The 27,977-nt window shown below is 38.6% G+C and overlaps 1 protein-coding gene and 1 pseudogene across 1 annotated transcript in view; one reads left to right on the top strand and one right to left on the bottom strand.

Moving 5' to 3' along the window:
- The window catches only part of KLHL3 (kelch like family member 3), a 324,549-nt gene that overhangs the window by 27,892 nt on the left and 268,680 nt on the right, over positions 1–27,977 (top strand). The gene's annotated exons all lie outside the window — the stretch shown is intronic.
- On the bottom strand, positions 8–23,718 carry LOC138164251 (neuropeptide Y receptor type 6-like; annotated as a pseudogene).

Here is a 27,977-nt window from a genome sequence, read left to right as displayed (position 1 = left end):
TGACACATACACATGCTCTAAAGACTGGGTCCACTATATTCCATATGATAAGGCTTAATAGATGAGAGCTAAATCAATGATACTTCATATTTGCATGGCAATGTAAACTCCTTTAAGGTGAATGAGTTTTCTCTGTGGTTTTCTGAGATAAAGGCTTTGATAGGAAAGAGGGGTAAAAGAACTGAAAGCTCAAGGTACCCAGACCTGGGAGACAAAGAACATGGAAGAAATTCATTGACTTTAAAATTTTTGGAAGGACAGCATGAAATCAAGACCTGCCTTCAAATTCGGGAGATATTTAATTGTTATAGACAGCATCTGAAAACTCCCAAGATCAGAAAGATTTATGGTTATAAGAGAGCTGTGTGTCTGTTTAGTAGTCAGTAATATAATTAAGAAGTCAAATGTGGATGATCATTTTTTAAAATCTTTTTTTTATTATTTAACAATCTTACTTTGTTTTGTTTTTACTGTTTGGAGGGGGGAGGGTAGAGTAATTGGGGTTAAGTGACTTGCCCAAGGTCACATGTCTAGTTTGTGTGTGTGTGTGTGTGTGTGTGTGTGTGTGTGTGTGTGTGTGTGTGTGTCTGAGGCTGGATCCGAACCCAGGTCCTCCTGACTCCAGGGCCGGTGCTCTACTCACTGCACCACCTAGCCGCCCCATGGATGACCATTTTAAGAGGGATTCAGTGCTATTTTGGTTGAATTCTGATATCTATTTTTAAGGGGCCATCTTTCTGAAACAAAGAGATTTGGGAATAACTCCTGACTAGCTTTTTTTTTTCATCCCCAAGGAAACAATCTTGTTCAGATGAATTAGCTACATGTACAAAGAGCTGCAACCAGTATCAAACTATAGCAGCACATGTTTCTAGATTTGGAGCATGAGCTGGGAGGTGGTGAAGAGGAGGTGGTTTTTACTTTAGAGGGCCAGTCCTCCACACAGGCCATCTGGTGGCTATAGAGGTCATTGGGGAGGGAGAGGTTGAGAAAGGGCTCATTAGTGAGGTGTTAGGACAGGAGAAAGGGAACTGACAGCAAGAGTGAAGATAGCCAAATCAGCAGGATTCCCCAGTAGGCATGAATTGTGTTGGGTTTCCAGCCACAGGGGTTCACAATCAGCTGGTACCTTTCAATGGCAATTAAGACCAATGAAAATATGGAAACAGTGATGGAGACACTCTGTGCATAAGAAGTCAGTTTACACATGGTGCCTCCAAATATCCAATAATCCATCATCGTATAGATGACTGTAAAAGGGATACACATAATCCACGTTGGCATGTCAGACAGGGAGAGGTGGGCAATTGGGATGTGGGTGACATTTTTAGCTTCTCTCTGTTTTTTGATAATGATGATGATGATGATGAGTGACACGTTTCCAAAAAGGCCTACAGCTATGACTATGTATACACAACTGGTAGGCCGTTGGATTAGGAGCCATAGGATTTAAAGCAATGTCAGAATCATCCATTCTATCAGTACCGGGAAAAGAGCCAGTGGTGTTTTCCAAGGTGGAATTTTAGGCCTTTGCTTGATAGGGACCTTGCTTAAGTTGCTTCTTGGATGTGTTCAGCAGTCTTCAGTCTTCCTTGGTGTCATGGTGGAAGTATTTGGACATAATGAGCATCTTCCTGAAAGGAAAAAAAATGCTAAATGTTACTAAAGATTTAGAAAATCTACATGATGGGGGATGGCAATAGGTTATACAGGAACTCTGATCAATATCCATGACCAGAATCCCTGCGATTCAGTCTGGAAGGAATTCAGCAGGCCCAAGCAGACTTGGAGTCAGGATTGTAAAAGTTTATTGTTACTCTTTACAGCGGGCAAGGGTTCTTAGGGAACCTGAAAACTTAAAGAAGTCACAGGTATAGTTTTTAAGGAGTCAAGACAGTAAATCAGGTGTCAGTTATGCTAAGTAGGTGAGTAAGGGTGGGATTAGGGAGGAGTTAAAGCGTAGTCAGTGCTTAAAGGACCATGCACTTTTAATGTCAACTGGGCAGGTGTATTGCCCATAATTCGCTGGGAAATAGCCCAAGTGAGGGGCTACCTGGAGGTGTGGTTTTAGGCCTGAAATGTCACTAAGTCAGCTAGCAGTCAAGGGCTGACTGAGAAGTGCCTAATCTTCCACCCATCAGTGTCATGTTTGACAAGATGGATGTTGGGAACCAAGGCTAATGGCGACTCAGTGTGTGTATAATTGGCTAAGGAGTTAACCTATAGATAGTGCATTGAAGGATTCATAGGTGCAGCTGGCCATTATACTAAGGGGAGATAACATTTGCCTAAGCTAAAATGTTTATAGATGGTTTAGTGAAGGATTCATAGGTGTAGCTTGTTATTGTTCCAAGCAAAGATAAACCGTTCTTGAGTTGTTGCTGGCCAGAGTGCTGGCAGGCGGAAGGGGGAGAATTAATGCTCTGAGGGGGGGGGGGGGGGGGGGAGTGGGGAGATATGATTTTACAGACTGGTTTTACAAATTGATTTTACAAACTGATATTACAGACATAGATCCCAAGCACCCCATCGTACAGACTCCAGTGGGTACCCTAGGAGATTGTGTCATCTGTATATGTGCCTCTAGGTACACCCCAAAACTGAGCAACAGAGATTCTTACCCAAATCTCGATTTTTGTGAGAAAGGGCAGCCCCCACTTCCAACAAATAGTCAAGGAGGAGAAGCAATTTACAAAAGGAAATGGTGAAGTTATAAAGCCCTAACACGGAATTCTCCCCACCCCCCTTCTGACCCTTTTCTTCCATTTGCTAGAAGTCAGGTGTACAATCTAAGTGCAGCAATCTACCTCAAGTACCAGAACAAGGAAACAGTAGACCACCCAATGTACATTTGAGAAAGCATTTCTGTCCTTATTTGGCATATCTTATGCTGAGGTGTCACTGAGGAGAGGGGTGACTCCCTACTGCTCTGAGTTTTGAGGCCTTGTAAATTAGGTGATTTCCACTGAAGGGAAATTTGTGTCTGTTTCCCACAAAAAGTCTTACTAGATTTTAGAGTGTAGTCTGAGAAGTTTTCACTTCTTCCACTCAGCTTGGACCTAAGCTTCTAGGTGAGGAAAGGTTCTTCAATTCCCCCGAGAGAACACGAAGATTTTTTTTTTATGGAGATTGACTCTATCCCTCACCTACCTCCAGTAGAAGTTGCTAGGGTATGATCTGAACTTTAGAAGCTCAGTATCTCAGTCAAGCTATAACCTTTGTATAATTTCTCTTACTCTGTCTCTCTCTTTGCTCCCTCTCACTCTCCTTCTATAACTCTCAGTCTCTGTCTTTCTCTGTCTCTCCTCTCTATCCACTCCCCTCTTTGCCCACTCCCTGACCCCCATACTCTTTATACTTTTGTTTCTTTTGAATCTAGACCTGCAATTTCATTGGTGTAATGAGGTCTCAGTGAACAGATTTGCTCCATCAGTAAAGACTGGCATCTCTTTTGCATCTTACAGTGTTAGAGAATTGCTTGGGGCCCTGAGAAGTTAAGTGACTTGACCATGACGCATCAGACACGATTTGATTATAGGTTGTTCTGATGGGGAGGTCAGCCCTCTGGCTATTATGCCAGGCTGCATCTTTCCCTTGATGTTAGGACTATTCTCAGTCACTGCAATGTGTGAACCAGAAGAAAACACACCAGAACAGGAGTCATAATATCCAGCTCTAGACCCAGACCCACCATGTGGTCCACCAGACCACTAGACCCAGGTCTCCCAGGTCTACCAGCTCAAGTCTTTAAACAAGTCACTTCCTGTATCTAAGCCCTACTTCCCCTACATGTGAGAGACTATAATGTAAGACCTCTCCAGCTCTAACTTTTATTCTCTTGTTCTAGGCTATGATTAAAGGATACTAATACTAGACTCACCCTTAGAATTAAAGCTTTACCTGCTGAGCCTTCTTCTAAAATGCAAATATATTTGGAGAGGGCTAAGTATCAAGTCACCACCACCTATTAACATTTTTTTTTTTTTGTATATTAGATAATTAGGAGCAGGGGATTATGCAGGATGGGATTTAGAATAGATAAACCATTGGTAAGGGAAGAGGTCTGATGCCTGGGAAGGACCAAGTGAGTCCTACTTCTATAGTAGGGCACCCTGGGAAGATGGGAGGTAGTGAAAGCATGGAGTACCTAAAGGTAGTGGGTATAAGATATGAAAAGTGACCTAGTTGGAAAGGGACAATCCTGCACAAAACCTTTATTCATTATCAGTTAGCTTGTCTCATCCCCCATACCTGAATTTCCTCACTAATTACCAGCAGTCAGACATGGGTGAACTTCCATTTCATGGATTATATTCAGATTTTGAAGAGTCAGAATGGTGATGGGGATAAAAAGCTGGCCGTGGTATCAAGAGGACCTAAGTTCAAGTCCTGGCTCTGATACACACTGGATGAATGACCCTGGCAAGCTGCTTCCCATCTCCGTGCTCCTGGCAACTCTCACACGCTATAATTTGAAGAATAGGTGCTGATCTGCATTGGTTGAGGAAGTTTCCTTACTAGGAGTAAGGTTAAAAAAAAATTAATTCAGATTTTATTACAAGGCTTTGTGTTGTTTTGCTTGTTTGTTTTCTTTTGCTTTGTTTTTTGAGGATTGGTTGTTTGGAGTACAGAATGATTTTTTCTTATATAATGATTTTAATAATTTAATGATCTTATATAATGATTTTTTCTTATATAAATTATTTCATGAATAATGGTTAGGATGCCAGCTCAGTCCATCTGTTTAACATCTAATATGCAAACCCACACTACTTTTGAGATTATAGGATCTCAGAAATGGAAAAGGCCTCAGGGACCACCTTTTCAAACCCAAACGAGCAGGATTACCAGCTATATCCTTCCTTCCTCAAAAAGCAGCCAGCAGGGCTACAACTTGGAGATTTCCATTTAGGGGAAATTCCCCATTTTCCTTTTGGATAACACTAATCATTATGTTTCCTTACTTAGAACCTAAATTGGAAAGCGGCATCTTCTACCCATTTCTCCTAATTCTATTCTCTCAACATTTACTCCCTATTTCACATGACAGAATTTCAAATTCTTAAAGTTATCATGTCTCCCATAAGTTTTTTATTTCCTAGACTAAGCAAGCATTTTCCTCCAAGCCCCTCACTATTATGTCTTTCTCTAGATGGTCTCTTTCTGTATACTATGCTTAAAATAATAATACTAAACTGAGGATAGTTATCAGTTTTTGTGGGATTGGACAGATGCCTTTTCATATAAACTATTATCTAGCTACACCACCCCCATCTTATTCTGGTACAGTATATATATATTTTTTAAAGCAATTGGGGTTAAGTAACTTGCTCAAGGTTATGCAGCCAGTTATTTTGTGTGGGTGCCAAATATCTGAGGCCGGAACCGATCCCTGGTGTCCTGACGCCAGGGCTGGCAATCTTACTCACTGTGCCACCTGGCCGCCCCTGCAGTATACTTTTTGAACCCAAGAAAAGGATTTTACATTTATCCCAATTACACTTAATCTCAATAGAGTTATGTCACCATTCTAGCCTCTTGAGATGTTTTTTCAGATCCTGATTCTGTCATCTGACTTAGTTTTCCAGGTAGCCAACCCTTTTAACTTTCAGATCTTAAATGTATCATTTATACCTTCAGCCAAAGCATTGACAGCATTTTGAATGGCATGGAGTTAAGGACCAGAGATATCAACCACTGTGCATTCAGTCATTCAGTCACCTATCAACTAGACCATAGGTATGTGTGAGATGAAAGAGTTTGGAGTCTGTCTGAGATCAGAAAAGATCTTTATTCTTTCTCATGAGAAAAGTCATTGCCCCTGTCACTCAAATGGCATCTGCCAGGGAGAGTGAAACATGTGGAAGCTCTTGGGCTTCTCCTGTCCTGATCCTAACTCCACCACTAACACCCGTCCTACCTCACCATTGGCTAGTGAGGCAAGCTCACACTGAGAAGGGGCCTCCCAAATCAGGAAATGCAAGGAGAAATGTTGATTCCGGTAGGGCCACTCATACCAGGGAATAAACTTGTTAGACTTGTTCTTCTTGCTAGAAGGAATGTCAGCACATTCCTTCCTCACCCTGACTTCCTGGTGACCTTTAAGAATCTTGACCATCCCCCCTGACCCCTATAGAATTGGCGCCAAGCCACTATCTCTAAAGCTCATACTTGTCTGTCACCCAATCCCTGACCTTTGTGTTTCCCGCTCTCCCCAAGAACTGTATAAAAGAATGCCCGAGAAGACACTCGGGGTCCTCCATCTTAAGTGTATGGTTGGACCCGGGTTCGAACTCGTGAATAAATGTTTGTCTTCTTTGTCAGTCTTGTAGTCTCTGTTTTTTCCCCTGGTACCATGTTTCATACCATGTTTCATACCACGTTTCACACACAATCTTTCTAATTGGCTCAAAGCAGTTTCAATCCTTCATTATGTATTTCCTTTCACCAAATTTGGAAGTGTCCAATCAGAAGTGGACTAGTATGGTTTTCTTTCAAATCACCTCATTTCCAGGCAATCATGAGTTACTCTCCAGACTGAACTGGTTTACAAAGTATGGAGAAGAGACAGGAATGTAACAGGGAGTTAAAAGAAATGAGGAAACTTCACTGTGATTCATCTCTTAAAGGTATCAAACATACAACCCACAATCCTCCCAAGTACAACCTGAACCAGATTAAAACGAAATTGGGAAATATTAAACAAAATAAATAAAAACCCAACAAAACCTAGATAATAGATAGTAGATTATATTAATATGTATTTTTCTAAGTCAGTATGTGACCTGTAGATATCCTTATGTGCGATTTAGAAGCTCCCTTTTCTATTTCAGTTTGAGGGTCCCTTAAACCCATTCACTCTGACTCTCCTTGATTGGCCAACAATAGGTCCCTGCCCAAGCACCCCTCAAAGGTTATTTTTTTTTTTCGCCCAGATGTCTCAGAGTGAATGCAAATAGTAATTGTTTCTCTTTCAACCAGCAACCCTAAGGGTCTTCCCTTCCCACTTTGATTTAAAAATTTTATTTTTCTAATTAAAGGGGCCATCTCGACTCACTTCTTATATCGGTCTGTTTACTGAATGGGTATTGCCTTACTCAAAGTGAGAATTCAGAATGATCTTAGCTTCAAAAGGCCAAGGTCTCCCCCTGCATCCTGGACCATCTCCAGTTGTCCTGATCTATGTCTGACCACTGGACCCAGATAGCTCTGGAGGAGAAAGTGAGGCTGGTGACTTTGCACAGCCCTCCCTCATTCAAATCCAGTTCAGTTGTAAGTCATGTTGTCATCTTCCCCATGAGGGGCTACAGGGTCTGGAAACCTCCTTGAACTCTCCTTGAATCTTCCCACTGGATCTGGCATTTGCCTGAGGCTATAATCCCTTCAACTGGCCTTTCATTATCTCTACCATTCAATTCTCAGTTACTCAGGCCTACATCCTCTAGGCACTCCCCACCCTTGATCTAGTCCAAACTCCATTTTCTTAGTAGTCATCTCAGTCTACTAGGCACTACCATCAAGACCCTGCCTAGACCCCTTCTCCAATCACCCCAAACTATTTGGCCAACCCTAGATCCTTCCCATAGTTTTTCTGTATATAAGATCTGCTCCTCTGCCTTCATTAAGATCCTCAGATTCAATCTGGCCTGCTTGCCAATACAAACATCACAAATGCTCAGATTCCTTAAGAGTCTAGCCAATATGGCAGATTTTGAATAAACGTTGTTTTTCTTTGGCTGAAGTCGAATTCATTCCAGCAGGACTCATGTGTCCTGGGGTCCCTGCACCCCTAAACCTCAACACTGACATTGTGGTCCTCTCTGAGAACAAAAGACAAACCTCCACACCACTGCTATAGAGCAATCCAGTCAGAGAAAATTGAAGTTAGCCAATCAATCAACCAGGGTTTATTAAGGACCTATTGTCTGCCAGATTCAGTGCTGTGACCCAGCAATACAAAAAGCAAAGCAGAACGGTCCCTGATCTCAAGGAGCAAATATTCTACCATCAAGACAGCATGTACAAAAATGAGGATAAAACACGTAGTGTCTATAATAGAAATGCACATATATGTTACATAATTCTGTATTTTATATATGACACTAAGTATATATGTTATATAATTTATTACATAATTTCTGGGAGAAAAGGGGGCACTAACAATTGGGAAAAGAAGAAAAGAAAAAAAAGGAAAGAAAAGAAGAAGGGGTAGCTAGAACCTAGCCTTGAAGGGATTTAGCAATAAAGAGATAATATTTATAAAGCACTCAACACAATGCCAAGCACATTCATTTCCCCCTCTCCTAGAGACTTCAATTAGGACTAGAAAGATGTATCAAAATTGTTTACACTGGGGAAGAAAAAGCTGAAAATCAAGTATCTCTCTCAGGTTGGGCTGTATTTAGAAATTGGGGAAAATGTCGTGACAGCTTCTACTCCAAACAAGAAACTACTGTGTTCAGATCTATACTTTGTCCTGAGCAGGAAAAAAAGCATTGACAAGAAAAGCCATTTGTTGAAAAGGAATAAAATCTTAAAATATTACTTGAAATTAGTCATCTCAGCTTTGAATAGCTCTTCCAGCATCAAAGGATGAGTAAGCTTATGTTGAAAAATAACTGCTTTATTTAGAACAATTTGCTAAATTGTGCATATTCTCTGACCCCAAAATATATCTAGTAGGCCTATACTCCCAAGAGATAAAAGAAAGAGGAAAAGGACCCATATATATCAAAAGATTTATCACGGCTCTTTTTAGAGTGGTTAAAAAAACACCCTAGAAACTAAAGGGGGTTTCATCAAGTAAGAAGAATAAATTATAGTATAGGAATGTAATGAAATACTATTATGCCATAAGAAATGATAAAAGGGACAATTTCGGGGAAACCTGGGAAAATTTTTATGATACATGGGAGAAGTATCTCCTGAGTTCATGTGCTGGGTAACTACTATCAATTATATATTAACCACAATGTAGAAATTATAGAGGTAAAAACCTAGATTTTATGCTCAAGCATAAGTTCATGCCTCAGAAATCCCAATTACGACTCTCACAAGTCCTCTTATAGGCAAAATTATATCAGTGACAGCGAAATAATTCTTTTACATATTGCAATCTTGTACATTCCTCTTAAGTCATAAAAGTTAAAAGGAAGATAGACTGATAATCCCATACTTCCTTCAATGTCATAAAAGTTGAACAATCTTAAAACAGAGTAATAATCTCTTACATCTAAAAAACAAACCTTGTCAAACTTTATAAATAATTTGAGTCAGGTTTCAGATTATTTTTAGAGGTTCACAAATAGGCTGATGGAGGAGGACAATTGGAGTTAGGGACAATTGAAATTCTTCCTCTGACTTCTTATCTAAGGAATGTTTAAAGTTCTAAGTAAATTTGCACATGCCATTGGACAGATTTTGGTCAGGCGAGGTTAATATTAATGAAAAGTTTCAGGAATAATAAAAAGAAACCAAAAATTCCCATAACAACAAACTAATGCAAAGTGAAATGAGCAGAACCAGGAGATCAATTTATACAATAATAGCAACAATGTAAAAAACAACTTTGAAAGACTTCAGAAATCTGACCAATTCAATGACTGAGTACAACTAGAGGACCAGTGATGAAGCATACCCCTCACCTCCTGACAGGTTGGATTCCAGCTACAGAATGAGACATTTTTTCAATGTGGGGATTTTTTTTTGCTTGACTAAGTGTGTTTGTTACAAAGGTTTTCTTTTTCTTTGTTTTTTTGCTTTTTGGAGGGCAATTGGGGTTAAGTGACTTGCCCAAAATCACATGGCTAGTAAGTGTGGCAAGTGTCTGAGGCCTGATTTGAACTCAGGTCCTCCTGACTCCAGGGCCAGTGCTCTATTCACTGTGCCACCTAGATGCCCCATCTTTTCTTTTTTTCAATGGGGAGGGAGAGAAAATAGATTTTTGTTCATTGACAAAGTTTAATTAAATTTTGAAAAATAAAAAAATACTGCCTTAATGATAATATGGATCTACTAGGTTGCCACTATATATCTAAGCTCATAGGTATTGGAAAATCCCACAGATAAACAGAAACTGGTGATGAAAGTGAAGCGATTGGGGGAAAAAAGTAAGCAGAGTCACTCAATGATGCAACCTTTAAAGTAAACTAGAGAAAGTGTGGTCATATGGAATTCCCCCACCCTCTCCCTGGACAAACATTTCCTCTTCAAGTTCTCGTGGTGGGTAAGTGCTGCCAAATATATATTTACCACAATGCAGACATTATAGAGCTAAAAACCTAGGTTTTGTTATTATGCTAAAGCATAGGTTTAGGCCTCAGAAAACCCAAACCATCACAAGCATTCTAACAAGGCTTCTTAAAGGCAAAATTATGTCAGTGACAGAGAAATAATTCTTTCACATATAGCAATCTTGCACATTCCTCTTAAGCCATAAATGAGGGGATAGATACATAATACCATACTTCCTTCAACATCATAGCAGCTGAACAAACTATTAAACAGTCATAATTTCATGTATCTCCTAAGGAAGCAAACTTCAGCAGACTATATAGGTAAACTAAGTCAGATTACAGATTAAACTAATTTTACAAGGTTTACAAATAGGTTCATTGAAAAGAATTTACATGTCATTAAGGAGTAAGGGATAGTTGAGATTGTTGCTCTGGCTTCTTATCTGTGGAATGCTTAAGACTAAGAAAATTTTCACCTCCTATGGGACAGGTTTTGATCAGGTGAAGTTAATATTAAGACAGACTTTTAATTAACCAAGATTTGCAGGAAGAATGGCCCTGAAATCCAATTAATAAAAGGAAATAAAAAATCCCCATAACATTGGATCATTTATTAGAGGTCAGAGGAGTGTTAAGGCCATCTCTTACAACTCCACATCCCTGCTTCCCCTCCCACCCCCCTCTTTAGAGTAAAAATCTTAGAGCATTCATAGGGATTGACTGGAGGAAATAGAGATCTGGAGAATGAGATCATAGAAGGGGGAAAAAGGGAGCAAAGTGACTTTTTTTTTTTTAACATCCTGGTATAATATAAATCAGGAGGACTGGATTCTTATCAGTTTCCTCTTCCTTCCCCCAGTATTCCTCCTCCCCACCCCCTCCCCAAAAGTCATCCCATATATAGCAAATAATATTTTTTAAATACTAAGAGAAAAAGAGGGAAAAATAAGCAAGATACTATGGTGATAAAAGAAACAGAAAATATCAGTAAAACATCTTTTAAAAAGTAAATGTTGCAAAATTACAAAGAATAAGCATAACTTAAAAGAAATGATAATGAAAAGATACCCATCCTACCCCTTTGCAAAACTTCATGAGCATCCCATGTGTCCCCATCAGTTCATATACATCTTTCCATGCTTCTCTGTATTCATCCCCTTAGTTTTATTTTGTGTCTTTGTTTTTTAAATATCTTTCTTTCAAGCAACAGATGGTAGGGTTTTATTTTCTCTAAAGTTGAGGCAGGGGTTAAGTTATGATTTTCCCTGCTTTTCTTCTGTAAACAGTGTTGTGTTCCTTTAATTATTTTTAGACTTTTTTAAAGGTAAGTCTGTTCCCACTGACTCTCTTCCCCTCCCTCCAATCTCCTCTTTTCATTTATTATCCTTTTCCTTTTGAGATTTTTTCTACTTTTATCTGGTTATGATGAGGTACAGGCTCTGGGAACCCCCTTGAACTCTGATTCAATCTTCTCATTCTCAGGCATTTGTGTGAGGCCATAAGCCTTTCATTGTGGCTGGCCCAAACGTCTGTTACTAGCCTAGCCCTCCTTTGTCTGTCATCCCCAGGAGCCTCCAGCTATTTCTCACCCTTGATCTCTCATTACTGGAGTCTGACCTGGTTTGACTCCTCCTGAAGACCCTCCCCAAACTACTCCTCTAGACCACTCCTAGATTCTTCCCACAATCTTTTTGTAGTTAAGACCCCATCTTGCCTCCATGAAAAGAGAGAAGGCCGGGGGTGGAGCCAAGATGGAGGAATAAAAGCACAAACTTGGCATGGGCTCTGGCTCTAACCACTTCTAATACCTGTAAAAAAAAAAAAGACTCTAAACAAATTTTAAAGCTACAGAACCCACAAAGTGACAGAGAAATAAATCTCTCACTGAAGGCAGCCTGGCAGGCTGACAGGAAAGGTCTATTGCAGTGCACTGGGAGCCAAGTGTAGTCTCCTCTGATCCAGCAGTTCCAGCCCCAGACCAGCCAGAGCAGATTTCAGGAGAGTGAATCACCAGCAGCTGTGGTGGTTTCCAGCATTCTCAACTGACAAACACCAAAGAGAAAATAAAAAGTCAGTGGGGAACTCTATTGGAATGGTGAAGGAAGAGCATGGTCTGGCCCCTGCCCTGGGGGTGAGAAGTGGTGGAGGTACTGTGGCTGCAGCTGTTGTCGTGTGGCTGCTTCCAGAGCTCCTGGCCTGCAGATTGTAGAGGGACCAAGCAACCATTCAGAGGGTAATCTCTCTTGCTTTGACCTTCTTGGATCTGGATCCCGGTCTTGGGTGGTGGTCCTGGGGTGTGTGGCCAGTGAGCCAAGAGCTTGTGGGGGCTGTAGAGAGGGTGCCCAACTAATAGCTTTGGCAGCTGCAAAAACCCCAGCGATGTGGGACAAAGCTCTCTCCATTCTGGAAGCAGAGTTCTAACATGGCAAAGAGCTCAAAAGTCAAGTAATTGGCAATATGAGCAAGCAGAGGAAGTGCAATCAGACCATACAATTCTTTTTTGGGGACAAAAAGGATCAAAGCATGGAACTGGAGGAGGACAATGAAGTCAGAACTCCTACATCAAAAGCTTCCCCAAAAAAAATATAAACTGGTCACAGGCCATGGGGGAGCTCAAGAAGGATTTTGAAAATCAAGTAAGAGAAGTGGAGGAAAAATTGGGAAGAGAAATGAGAATGATGCAAGAAAATCATGAAAAGTGAGTCAACAACCTGCTAAAGGAGACCCAAAAAATACTGAAGAAAATAACACCTTAAAAACTAGACTAACTTAAATGTCAAAAGAGGCCCAAAAAGCCAATGAGGAGAAGAATGCCTTAAAAAGTTTAATTTTCCAGATGGAAAAGAAATTTCAAAAACTCACTGAAGAGAATAATTCCTTCAAAATTAGATTAGAGCAATTGGAAGTTAGTGACTTTATAAGAAATCAAGATACTATAAAACAAATTCAAACATGAAAAAATAGAAGGCAATGTGAAATATCTCATTGGAAAAACCACTGACCTGGAAAATAGATCCAAGAGAGATAATTTTAAAATTATTGGACTACCTGAAAGTCATGATAAAAAAAAAATAGCCTAAACACCAATTTGCAAGAAATTATCAAGCAAAATTGCCCTGATATTCTAGAACCAGAGGGCAAAATAGAAATTGAAAGAATTCACTGATCGCCTCTTGAAAAAGATCCCAAAAAGAAAACTCCTAGGAATATTATAGCCAAATTCCAGAGTTCCCAGGTCAAGGAGAAAATACTGCAAGCAGTCAGGAAGAAACAATTCAAGTATTGTGGAAACACAATCAGGATAACACAAGACCTAGCAGCTTCTACATTAAGGGAGCGAAGGAGGGGCAGCCAGGTGGCTCAGTGAGTAAGAACACTGGCTCCAGTGTTGGGATGACCTGGAGATTGAATCCCGGGCTCAGACACTCAGCACCACACCCAGAAATAACTGGCTGTGTAACCTTGAGCAAGTTACTTAACGCCGATTGCTTAAAAAAAGAAAAAAAAGAAAAAAGGGAACAAAGGGCTTGGAATATGATATTCTGGAGGTCAAAGGAGCTAGGATTAAAACCAAGAATCACCTACCCAGCAAAACTGAGTATAATGCTTCAGGCAAAAATATGATCATTCAATGAAAAAGAGGATTTTCAAGCATTCTTGATGAAAAAACCAGAGCTGAACAGAAAATTTGACTTTCAAATACAAGAAGCAAGAGAAGCATGAGAAGGTAAACAGGAAAAAAAGAAATTATAAGGAAAAGAGAGAAGGCCAAGAATTATCTAGTGCAAACTGTGTCAGATGATTCTGGCCCGCTTGTCCAATGCAAACATCATAGATACCGATGCTCCTTAAAAGTCTACCCAATATGAAGTAGGAAATTGGGAAAGAATTCTTACAACCAATGTCTAATAAAGGCCTAATTTCTAAAATATACAGAGAATCGAGTCAAATCTATAAGAATACAAGTCATTCTCCAATTGATAAAATGGTCAAAGGATATGAATAGACAGTTCTCAGAGGAAAAAATTAATGATATCTCTAAGTATATGAAAAAATGCTCTAAATCACTATTGATTAAAGAAATGCAAATCAGAACAACTCTGAGGTACCACATCTCACCAGTCAGATCAGCTAAGATGACAAAACAGGAAAATGATAAATACTGGAGAGGATGTGGAAAAATTGGAACACTAATACATCGCTGGTGGAGTTGTGAACTGATCCAATCATTTTGGAGAGCAATCTGGAGCTATGCCCAAAGGGCTATAAGTAATTTCATATCCTTTGACCCAGCAATACCACTTCCAGGGTTGTATCCCAAAGAAATCACAGAAGCGGGAGGAAGACCCATATGTACAAAAATATTTATAGAAGCTCTTTTTGTGGTGGCAAAGAATAGGAAATTAAGGGAATGCCCATCAATTGGGGAATGGCTAAACAAGTTATGGTATATGAATATAATGGAATACTATTGTGCCATAAGAAACAAAGAGCAGATGGACTTCATATCTACCTGGAGAGCCTTATACAAATTGATGCTAAGTGAGAAGAGCAGAACCAGGAAAAATTTGTACACTATTACAGATACAATGTATGTGTGATGACCAACTTTGATAGACCGGACTCTTCTCAGAAATGCAGGGCTACAAGTAAATTCCAAAAGACTCATGATGGAGAGAGGTATCTACATTCAGAGAAAGAACCAGAAAGAACAGTTTGAATGAAGATTAAAGAAAATTACCTGTTCTCTTTCTCTCTCTTGTTTGGTTTGGTTTCCTTTTTCCCATTGTTCATTCCATCGGTTACTATCCTTCTTTTCAACCTGACCAATGTCTAATGTGAAAGTATATGCAGATCCTATACCTGATTGTATGCCATCATGGGAGGGGGGGAAGGGAAGGGAAGGGAAGGGGGGAAAATTTGAAACTCAAAGAACTGGGGAACTGAATCTTGTAAACTCAAAGTAAAACAACAAATTAATAAAGAAAAAAAAAAAGAGTCTACCCAATATGGCACATCTCTAATAAACTTTGCTATGCTGTGGCTGAGAGAAGGCTTGAGTCGAATTCATTCAGCAGGACCTGGCATGTTGGTATTTTGGTGTCTGGAGCACCCCTAAACCCTATACCTCATCAATTATATCTTTCTACCCCTTCTTTTTTCCTATTAGCAAAGTAGATTTCCCCTTCCTTTCCTCCTCTTCAACTAGTCTTGTTCATTAGATTTTTTTCCCCATTTCATTTTTTGCATCCCTTTCCAAAAATAATTTCTCTTAATCTCTTCATTAACGATTTTTGCTTTCTGTTTTCTCTGATTCAATCTCTGATTCATCATTCAACCCTCTGATCATGTGGTCTCTCATTTCTCTATATTCTTTATACAATCAAAGCTTATCCATTTTAGACTCTTGCCTTCTAGCTGCTTTCTGCCAAAAGCTTCTAGAGCTTGCTCTTACCCTACAAATGACCTTTTTCCTTTGTGCCTCCCCGCACAGAACAATGACAATTATTGCAGGTGTCAGAAAGGACACTGTCCCATGGTGCACCACCCCCTCCACTGATCTATAGCCTCTCTGGTTGACCTTTATTTTTTTTTAATCTACTCCCTGTATCCATGCTAGTTCAGGTGCTTGCCAGTTGCCCCAGGGGTTCCACCTCCCTCCCTCCCAGGACAAGGAGATTTTTTGCAGGCACCGTTTTTTGGGGTTTTTTTGCAGGCATTTTGCCCCAGGCTTCATCCAGCATGAGGGTCTCATCTCTTTTCACCCATCGTTACATTTTGATTCCCTTCTTTTTCCTTTCTTCGCTGTTCCATCCCTCTCCTCACCCACTCCCTTGTAGGCTCTTCTCTTTCAGAGACCATAGAAGTCACTGTCCCCTCATTGCTAGCCCTTGATTTGACCCCTGCACATCACTCCTTTCTAATCTTTCTACTCTCCTCTCTCCTTTCCTGTAACCTCACAGGTTGTAATGTAGTCCCACAAAAGAAATATTCACCTATTGGCAAGGCGTTGCCAAGATGATGCTCCCTATCCACCTCTTCATTTTATCTCTACCAGACTTCAGCCTTCATGTCTGTCTCCCTGGGTACCTTTGGAAAGAAGTCCTTCTGCTGTCACTCTGTTACTGTTGCTGTCTGCAATTACTCCTCTTGCAATTCTGTCTTTTGGGGTGTTCAAGAAGCAAATAATCTTTCGAAAACTTTTTCAAACTCTTCTTTATTATAACCTCCATATATTTTTTGTTTTTGGTCTTTTTGGAGGAGGGAAGGCAGGGCAATTGGGGTCAAGTGACTTGCCTAAGGTCACACAGCTAGTAAGGGTTAAGAGTCTGAGGATTCACTGCACCACCTAGCTGCCCAATAACCTCCATTTTTTGTCCTGTATAGTTAAGCTCAGATTTGCAGGATAGATCACCCTAGACTGCATCCTGAGCTCCAGTACTCTTCTGAACTCATTATTCCATTCCCTCTTCTTTTATCAAGTGGGTACAGAATAATCTTGTGTTATTAGAATATCCTCTCCATTTTATTTTGACAGTCCTTCTGATGGCTTGCAAAATTTGTTGTTTCTGACTTGAATTGTCAAATTTAATTACTATGTGTCTAGGAGTTTGCAGCCTTGGGGTTTTTTCCTAGAAATGATCTGTGAATTCTTTCAATTGAGATTTCATTTTCTATGTTCAGAAGTCCTAGGAAGTTCTCTTCTCTTTTTTTTATTTCATTACTGTGTTAAGGTCTATTATCCTTAGGCTGTTATCTATGAATCCTCTTTTCGAGGTGCATATATTTTACTTGCACAGTGAGTATATTTTCTTTTAATTTTTTTGTTTTTTGCTTCTCTTCTAGATTGTACTTCATTTCTGTTTATTTGCATTCCCAGTTTATTGTTCTGTCTTGTTTCTTTGGTGAGTCTTACCATTACAGATTCTAGCTTTTCAGTTTTGCTCATTATTTTTGCTATGTAGTCCAAAAATTCTGCTTTCATAATTTTCATTTCTCTATTAAACTACTTAGGAACATCATGTTTTAGCTCCGTGTCTCTGAATTCCACAAGGTCCCCTGTTTCATCAAGTGTCAGATCATTTTCCTTAATTTTAATGTGTTTATTCATAAATGCCTAAACTCATTCACTGGAGCTGGAGGCTTTATTTCCCTCTGTTACTGTTTTTCTTGTCGATTCGTCTGTTTATGCTCAGTCTTTGTGATTTCTTCTTCCTGAAAACTTTTATTCTTTTAGTCTTTCCTTCATCTTCCCCCCCTCCCTACTTATTTTCCTTATAGTTCATTTTCTGACTCTGTCCTCTCTGATAGTGGTTTTCTGGAGGACTGGATCTTAAAGTGTTTCAACCTACTCTCCTACGAGGCAATGAATCATTCACCAACCTAGGTCTCTGTCCCAACTGACTTTTGGGTGGTCAGAAGTGGACCCAGTTGGGTGCTGTGCTCTTTCCCACAGCCTTGGTGGAGTGCAGCCCTGTTCCCCACAAGCAGAGTATCATGTGCTGATGACCTGTCCCACCCTCTCTATTCCTTAGTTCTCTGGCCTGACACCAGCAGTACAGAACATGCTTTCCCTGGTACCAGCAGTTTAGATGCTGGTGTTTCTGGGATGCAGGTTCTGGCAAACTTTCACTCTTAAAGGGCTATAGCCAAGTTGGTCTTTGAGATCTGAGCAAAATTCTACAGCCTGAAGTCAGGATCTCTATGACACTGCAAAGAGGGAGGGGAGAACAGGAGGCAAGGGTAGGTTTAATGTAAAACGGTGTTGTGTCATTGGGTAGGCTAGTGCAGCTTTAATGCCACTAGTGTGGGAGGCAAGGCAGGGGTATTGAGTAAGCTAAGGGTCAATAAGCATCAGTTCCTACGGTTATTTTTTGTTTTACTTGTTTTTGGATTCTGGGTGTCCTCCAGTGCTTCTTAAACTATGGGACCCCATATGTGCAACCCACAATTTAAGAAGCACTGAAGGGGTCACGAGTGCAAAAATTTTAAGAAGCTCTGAGCCTAGACCATGGAAAGAGCTGAAATTGCTTTAACTTTGGTGTATAATTTTGAGAGACTGTGAGGACTGGAGAAAATGTCTAGTCATCCATTTTGTTGCTGACGTAACCCAGAAGCGTGCAACATGCACTTGTGATTTTGGGGGTTGGTTGTTCTTTCTGTTTACATTATTGTAGACATTGCGTATTGGCTCTGTAGATCTTCCCATACTTACCTACATTCATCATATTCATAATTTCTTACAACATAGTAATATTCTATTACCTTTATGTACCGCAGTTTATTTAGCTGTTCCCCAAATTGATGGGTATCTACTTTGTATCTAGATCTTTGATTTTACAGAATAAATATTTGGTGTGTACAGGGAATTTCTTCTTATCAATGGCCTCCGTAGAGTATGAGCCCAGTAGTGGAATCTATAGGTCAAAGGATGTGGACATTTTAGTCATTTTATTTACACAGTTCCAAATTCTTTCCAGAATGGTGGTACTGATTCACAGCTCCAGCAGTGCTCTAGTGTGCCCATCTTCCCACAATCTCTCCATCGTTAATCATTCTCAACTTTTGTCAATTTTGCCAATTTACTGAGTGCTAGGTAAACTCTCAGGATTGTTTTGATTGCATTTTAGTGATTTGGAGCTTTCTTTCTTTTGGTTGGTGAGAGAAATAATTATTTAATATTGGGGAGATCCAGGACTTTTTCCCTTTCTATTCATTCAAAGCCCAGTGAATCCTTGTGAGTCCTTGTGATAGATAAGATTGCCCAAATCATCTGGACACCCCTTAGAAAAAGAATCTAATATACAGGGAATTCCATTGTGTTCTACTTAGGCAGGACTGGGGAGCTCCCTTTCTTAATCCAAGAGTAACATGATCAAAGATTTGTACCCTCATTAGAATAAGCCTACCTTTCATTATAATATTCATTCTCTCATTAAATTTTTTTTTTAAAGCAATTGGGGTTAAGTAACTTGCTCAAGGTTACACGGCCAGTTATTTCTGGGTGTGGTGCTGAGTATCTGAGCCCAGATTTGATCCAGGTCATCCCGACACTGGAGCCGGTGCTCTTACTTGCTGAGCCACCTGGCCGCCCCTTCTCTCATTAATTGTTAATCAATCAGAGTTGATTTCTGTCTGTTGGGAACACTGACTCTCCAAGGGTATTTAAACATTGAACAGCCTCTATGATTCAGCTTTGATTTCCAAAAGAAAGTCAAATGACTATCATTTTATTAATTATATGCTAGCCAAATTAATAAAATAGATTATCAATTACCTAGAAATTATGTCTCTCAGACTTTTCATACATGGCATTGGTAATAGTCTGCAATTATTTTGAGAACTTTAAGAACTGTTATGATGGCACACCACAAAGAATCATACCTAGAGGGTGTCTCACAATCATTTTTAATCAATTTGTTTCCGTTAAATGAAGACTCCTTGAATGAATATGACAGTCTTCCTCCAAAGTACTTTCCTATATTGCCATTTCACAGATGGAGAAACTAGGGAATTGAGAGTTTTAGCAAATTTTTTGAGATCAGTAGAGATTTTGTGTCTTCCAGTACATGCTTCCTATAAGAAGGGCAGCATAGGCTGTCTTCCTTTGGCTTTTAGATATTTGATAACCATTAAATTAAAAAATTTCTGTCATGACTATTTAAGGGTGGAAACAAGATTTGTTAATTGGAAAAGACCCAATACTAAGAATGGGTAAGTTTCTTCTAGTTCACAAGATAAATAAAAAATATCTAGTCCCATTTTTGTATATTTTTATAAAAATGCCTAGTTTTAAAAATCTTTAGCAATCCACAGATTGGGGAATAGCTAAACAAATTGTGATTCAAAAATATAATAACATTACTGCATTGCAAGAAAAAATAATATGAAGATTTTTTTTAAAAAAAAAGCATAGGAACATATAATAATTGGTACAGAGTGAGGTAAGAAGAACCAGGAAAACAATATTCACGATGACTACACATTGTTACATATACAACATTAAAGGAAAGAATAAAAAATCCTAAACTAAACACTGTGTAATTATATTGACCAACTTTATTCCTAGAGATTGAAAAATACACCTCCCTTTTTTACAGAGGCATGGGACTATGGATGTGGAATATTATGTATCCTGCTAGATTCAGTTGATTAATTTTACTGAATTGCTTTTATAAAAAATTCTTTGATATAAGTTCACTGGGGGGAAGAGGGAGTGATCATGTTCAAAAATGAAGGTTTTTTTTTTTTAAATTAAAGCAATGTAAAAATAAAACATCAAAAATCTTAGTCTTTAGGGGCAGCCAGGTAGCACAGTGAGTAAGAGCACGGGCTCCAGTTTGGGGATGACCTGGAGATCGAATCCCAGGCTCAGACACCTAGCACCCACCCAGAAACACCTGGCCGTGTAACCTTGAGCAAGTTACTTAACCCCAATTGCTTAGGGGCAGCCAGGTGGCTCAGCAAGTAAGAGCACCGGCTCCAGTGTCAGGATGACTGGATCAAATCTGGGCTCAGATACTCAGCACCACACCCAGAAATAACTGGCCGTGTAACCTTGAGCAAGTTACTTAACCCCGATTGCTTTAAAAAAAAAAATCTTAGTCTTTAATAGTATTCTAAAAGACATCAAAATAGGAATTTATCTCTTTTTGTATATATTTGTTTCCGTATGTGTGTGTGTTTTTCCCTTCTTCCATCTCACTCTTTATCTGTCTCTTTTCTTCTCTTCTTTCTCTCCATCTCTCTTTCCCTCCTATCCAGAGATATTAATGAAGAACTAAATTATATTTTAAATTATTTGCAGCATTTATTTGGATTTAAGTTCATTGAGCTTCATTTTAAAGGCATTTAAATTTATACCTTTCTTAATAATTATAACAACAATAACAACAAACTATGACTCTCATATGATTTTCTCCATGGGCTTTCAATTGAAAGTTGGTTCCCTATCTTTCTGTTACAGGGGTGGTAGGGAGGAAGGTCGAACTCATTCCTATTATAACCATAGGTTCCTGTTGTAAACACAGAGTCCTTCAACTTGAAGTGAACTTGAGAGGTCATCTAGTCCATCTCCCTATTTTTGATCACTTAAACATCTCAGAAGATAGAGTCAGAGGCACAAATTATGTTTAAGATCATCAGAAAATGTCTCTCCTTTTTAAAAAAAATTCTTTTTTTTATCATGAATTTAACAGAAAACAAATATAACAAGTATTTCTATATACAAAGAAGATAAGAAAAAATTATTAGAAAAAAACTGAATATTATATAGAGCTTGTTTCGACCCTTTCTCTCTCTCTCTCTCTCTCTCTCTCTCTCTCTCTCTCTCTTGCTTTTTTGGAGGTGGGAAGGCAGGGCAATTGGGGTTAAGTGACTTGCCCAAGGTCACACGGCTAGTAAGTGTTAAGGATCTGAGACTGGATTTGAATTCAGGTCCTCCTGACTCCAGGGTTGGTGCTCTATTCGCTGAGTCACCTAGCCAACCTTATCCTTTCTCTTAAAAAAATTTCCAGAGGTGCAAACTCTCAGACTCTTGTTGACATAAATGTTTTACATCTAATAGCACTTTATCAATCACTTTTGATCTTGATTAAAAAAAAAACAGTGAGATATATTTTTGATCCCTGTTTTACATGTAATCAAATTTTTAACAAACTGATGAAGAGACTGAAACTTCAGAAAGGTTAATTAACTTGCCCAAGGCTACACAGCTGAGTATAGAATGCAATTGTCTTTCCACAGTATGCCAAACAACCAACATTTCAGGTTAATCTTCAGGTTAATTCAGGTCCAATAAACAACAGATTAATTCAGAAAAAAAATCACTCAAACCAGTAATTTGAATTTAGCCAAAACAGATGAACTAGTAGAGACCTAAAGATACAAATTCAAATTCAACAAACATTTAAATGAGCCTATTACACAGAGTGCATGGCACTCTGCGAGGCACTGGCAATACAAAGGGAAAAAATTTATAGTGTCTGACCTTGAGGGGCTTATAATACAAAGAGATATATAACAAGAACACAAATTAGTCTGATATGATGCAAGATAGAATGTAGCCAAGGCATAGGAGAGTACCAGACAAGGCACCATAAGAAAAATTCGAGCAGAGTGAGCACTTTCAACTTGCTGGGGGAGAGTAGAGGAAGGGAGAAATCAGGGAAGACTTCCTGGGAGAGATGGCACCTGCACTAGATCTTAGAGGAAACTAAAGAGCATAGAAACATGTGGAGGAAGTGTATTCGAAGTACTGAAGGATAGATGCATAAATGCATAATGTTTAAGGTTATTGTTATTATTATCATTACCATATGGCAGAGCCCAAAATGAGACTAAGAAATACTTCATGGTTCAGTTTGGCTGAAATGTAGGACATATATCTGGGACTGATATAAAATAAGGCAGGAAAAGCAGGTTGGAATCACATTGGGGAAATCCTTAAATTTTATGCAAAGGACTGATATCTAGCTGAGGCTTATTTTTGTGCTTTGTGATTTGATTAATTTTGTTGTAGAGTTGACTTGTTTTCCCCTCATTTATGAACTCTCTGCCTCAAAACAGAGCTTTCATAGAAAATTTATGGACTTCATTACATAGAGCCAATTGACTTCAATTGAAGTCAAAGCTAGTGGTCTGAATCTTTCCTGTAGATTCCATTTTCATGGAACAGGACTTCTTATTTCAGACATAATGCAATTTTTTGGATTTTTTTGGGGGGGTTAGGGGGTTCAGTATGTTACAGGTATCAAAACAGAGATATAATAATCATTGATCTGACAGACATGTCACCTTACCTGGTTTTTAAGCAGAAGGAGTAAATAAACTGTAAAGCAGACTACAAGCCTTGGTCAGGGATGGTTTCTCTGTTCATCCATATTATCAGCAACATCATTATCTTACCATTCCACAGTTGTTTTATGTATAATAACAAAGCTTAAATTATCTTTTAGATGACGACATAAGAAACAGGCCATGATTTACAGCACTACAATTATAGCATCTAATGTTCTTGACATCTTTTTAAGCTAGAAAAAAATTTTTGAAATAAAATGCATATTTGAAAAGAACATTTCCAAGGTTTTTCCTGTGCAGGCCTGCAGTTTGTATTCTGACTTACCTTTTGGAACATATGAGTTCAGGGGCAATTCCTTTGTGCCTTCAATGTATGGTTTTTTTCTTTTCCTCCTTTCCTTTTCTTAGTGCCTTTGTTTAGCATTGGATGACACTTTAAACACCTTTCCAACACATGCTTTCTCTTGATCCCTGGCTTGCTTTATCTAGGTAATGATTTGTAGTAGTGTTCTGAGGCTGTCGCTGTTTCGGTTCAGATATACAGACTGCACTGTGAGAAGCTTCTGGGAATAAAGAAAGAAGCTCTGGAATTCTAGAGGCTGTGAACGACAAATAGCAGCCAGAGGAGGAGTCAGAAGCCTTAGGGGCAAGGATGTTAGCTTAGCTGTGGTTAAAAAAATGACTTAAAAATGTCATTTTCATCATTTTTCTTAATTGACAGTGGAAGTATTATCTGGACAATCTGCTATTGTTTTGAGGCTTGCAAATATTTTTATTTTTAAATTTAAATTTAAAATTAATTTTGAAAGTTAAAATTAACTTTTAAAATGAACTTTACTGGAAAATAGAAAATAAGTTAGCATACTTTCAGTTAGAGTACTTAAGGAAAGCATTATTAACATCAATGGTTGTCATTAAAAGTGCTGATTGAAAATCACAAAACATGCATTTTATTGCTATTTTCCTGGAATATTTGCTAGCTATCTTATTCCTTACTCTTCCTGTGCTACAGTTTCCCTGCTTCCATAAGATAGGCATAAAGCAAATTTCAATTAATTTTTTAAAAGTGAACTATGTACCAAAGCATTAATACAATGTTTTTTCCTGTGCTAACAAAAAACTGGAAACCAAATTTATGCCCACAGATTGGAAAATGGGTTAATGAATTGTGGTGTATGAATATAACAGAATATTTTTACTCAATAAAAAATGTGATTAATTCAGGGAAATTTGGGAAGACATATGAAAGACACAAAGCAAGGAATCAAGAGGAAAAGACCCCATGATACTAATGTATATGAAAGCTACACTAAAAGACATCAGAACTCACATTAATGAATAATTTCAGTTCCAGGGAGACCAAGGATGAAACGCCGAAGTGGTAAAATGTAGATATGGAATGCTGCATATGTTGTCAAATTCACTTGTTCTAATGATTTCTTTTATTTAACTGTTTTTTGAGGAAGACTTCTATTGTGGAGGTAAGGGGAGGAGAGTGTTATTGGGAAATGACCACTGCAAAAAGCAAAAAGCATCCATAGGACATTTTTTTAAAATCATATATGTTCCTTTGCAGAATGTAGACTATATGTACAAAGTGTTATTAACCTGCCCCCTCATAGCACTGAGAACTGAGCTGATCATTTAATGATGAGTGAGAATTTAATATGAAAACCATTTTGTTCCCTGCATAGGGGGCTGAACTAGAGGCCCTACACACTTAAATTTGTAGCAAAAAAATGATTTAGATGAAAATAAAGAAGATAACAAAATAATGTCCAAAACAATTAGATACCAGAAGTTTAGAAGAGGTTATGGAATTTTCATCCAAGAAAAATTTTAAGAAAACTGTAGGGTGCAGGAGGTAGGATTGTATTAAAGCATTTTTATGGATCTGGGGATAGGAGCTGTGAGGAGAGGTATGCTTATGGCCTCTTACTGAAAGTGTGCATAACTAAATGCTCCTCACTAAGGAGCTAAAGTATGCATGCCCAGTTCTATTGGAAATGCTCCAGTCCAACTTCACTCCTGCATCCCACCTTTCGTAAAATAGGATAGATTTAGACATGCCTGGAGGTCAGGGAACAGGGACAAGCCTAGTAACTTTTCAAAGTCCCTTCTGCCCAACAATTCTATGAGTTCTGTGGGTTGGAACAGATGGTTGATGAGGTCCCTTCCAGCTCTCAAAGTCTGAGATGCTATGATTTCTCTGCTCAGAGTAGGACAACTTTCACTAAAAAGGCTGGACAAATTTCTATGATGCTGCTGGGTGGAGCTTGGGGAGGGAGAATTGAGTCATGCTACAATTTCTAGTGGATAGGTATTTTCAGGGCATGGTGGAATGAATAGTAAAGGTAAAGGCAGGAGAGAAATGAAACTCTACTTGGTGGGCCCATAACAGGCCTGTTATGCAGGGAGAAGAGGATTATGACCTAAGGAGAAAGGACCCCATTTAATGTTTTAAAATTATTTCATGTCTATTATGTGTCCAGACTGTACCAAATATTATGGGTGATAGAAGAGAAATATGAGTCTCAGAAATATGTATGAAGCCAGAAAGGGACCTATAGTGTCTGTTAAGTCATCTGTAAGATATTATCAACAATGACTTTTTAAGTCAAAATAGATACATGACCTAGATATAAAGGGAGATATCACAAGAAAATTAGAAGATCCTAGAATATATTACCTATCAGTTTCATGAATAGGAGAATACTATGTGAAAAAACAAGAGATAAAGGGCAGTGTGGAGGTGTGAGATGGATAATTTGTATTTTGTTAATTAAAAAGTTATTGTATAAGTAAAGCCAATGTAGCCATTGGTTGGTTGTTTGGTTATTGTCCTTTGTTCTCAAAGAGGACCAAAATGACATCATTGTGCTGAAGTCAAATTCCAAGGTGTCCAACTGTGTCTGATCAGACCAATGTGAGCTCAGAATGCTCGACCACTGGTCAGGCACAAATAGTCTATGTGAACATGTGGGGTGGATTCTCCAAATTTGCACATCCTGCGTTTCCTTTGAGCCATTTCAATTCTGCTTTGCTCACAGAGTACAGCACCTTCTCTGATGTGGGCCGTCCCATGCTAGTGTCTCTCATGTCACACAATCAATTCCAAAGTTCTTCAGAGAGACATTGAGAGGGTCCTTGTATCGCCTCTGACCACTATGTGAATGCTTGCCCTGTGTGAGTTCTCCATAAAACAGTCTTTTTGTCAAGTGTACGTTTTGCATTCAAACATGGCCAGCCTATCAAAGTTGCACTCTCTGAATCAGAGTTTGAATGCTTGGTAGTTTAGTTCGAGTCAGGACCTCAGTGTCTGGTACCTTATCCTGCCAGGTGATCTTCAGAATCTTCCTAAGAATTCAAATGGAAGTGACAAAGGAAAGCAAAAAAATGGGAGAAAACTTTCATAGGCAATCTCTCAGATAGGGGCCTCATTTCTCAAATATATGGAGAACTTTGTCAAATTTATGAGAATACGATTCATACCCCAATTGATGATGGTCAAAGGATATGAACAGGCAGTGTTTTGATGAAGAAATCAAGACTGCATATTATTATAAGAGAAAATACTCTAAATTACTATTGATTAGAAGAATGAAAATTAAAATAACTTTGAGATATCTTATACCATCAAATTGGCTGAAATGATAGATGTTCTTCAATGGCAAAATAAGCTGTGGCATATGATTGTGATAGAATACCACTGTACTATAAGAAATGATGAGTTGGTTGATTCATGAAACAGGAAAGGACTTGGACCTATGAAGGAAGATGCTATTTTATTTATTTATTGTTTCATATTGAATTCTTAAGTTCTGCTGTGTGCATGGAAATATTCTCTCTTTTTTGTTTTATATTTAAGTTTAGAAAAAATTAAAACATCTTAAAGAAAAAATTACTTATGCACAAGAAATGATGTAAAAGATATTACCCAGAATATGTATGATGGCCAGTCATGTAGGGAGAATGTTAAAATGTCTATGCATTGAATAGCCTCCTTCATGGAGTATTTATAGGAGGGCATAGACAAGAATCACACAGAACAGGAAGACACAGATGGGTGGTAAACTATACTCTTAATATACACATCACAGAACCATTAAAGTATTGGAGTCTGATAGTGAACCTTGGAAAATTCAGAGATTATACTTCAAGTCCAAATTTATTCAAATCTATTATTTAGAAATGGCATGAAACAGGCTTTTGATGAAAACAGTCATCTTTCCTATGTTGTGCATAGTAACCATGACATCTGACCTACTATGTGGCCACTTGACCTAGTGTGTGCTGAAGAGGCATTACTCATCTGTGATATATTGGTGAAGACTACAAAAGCTTCCAGAAGGGAAAGAATACTATCTGAATCAGGAACACAGTCATTTATTTAGCATCCTCTGCTTCTAGTCCCAAAGAGAGCCAAAAAGCCTGCTTATATAATATTTACTTTTTTTTTTTAAGTAACCTCAGGTGGGAAACTGAGAAAGGGGAACAAAGAGTAATTTTTTCATGTCAAGGACATGTTTAGTGTTCATCTGAGTCCATTCCAAGAATTGCTGCCTTTTATTCCTTCTTCAACAAGAACACTTACTCAACACCAAATATGTGTAGGATTCTTCCTGAATGTGCTATTTTCCTCCAAATTTTAAGATTGTCTGTGTCTATGGATTAAGGGCCTGACCAAGGAAGGATTCTAAGTGAATGTTTTCATCTGGGGCCATCTCTAACTTGAGTCGGTATATATGACCTCCCTAAATGAGAGATTTACAAACCCTCTAACCCCTATCCATGTTGGTACTATAGTTTAATGAGTAGCAGAATTATGTTTGTCTCCTGTTAATATTCCCTTCGATTTTAATTGCAAAATAGAGATTACAGGCTAATAACCTTTGTAATCAGGGAAGGTTGTTGATAAACTAGACCTAAGAAAGATTATATTTT

The sequence above is a fragment of the Petaurus breviceps genome, unplaced genomic scaffold (assembly GCF_028583685.1).
Source record: "Petaurus breviceps papuanus isolate PSGF00001 unplaced genomic scaffold, PetGlider_PUasm1.0 189, whole genome shotgun sequence".
NCBI classification, from domain to species: domain Eukaryota; kingdom Metazoa; phylum Chordata; class Mammalia; order Diprotodontia; family Petauridae; genus Petaurus; species Petaurus breviceps.
This window is presented reverse-complemented; position numbering and strand designations above follow the sequence as displayed.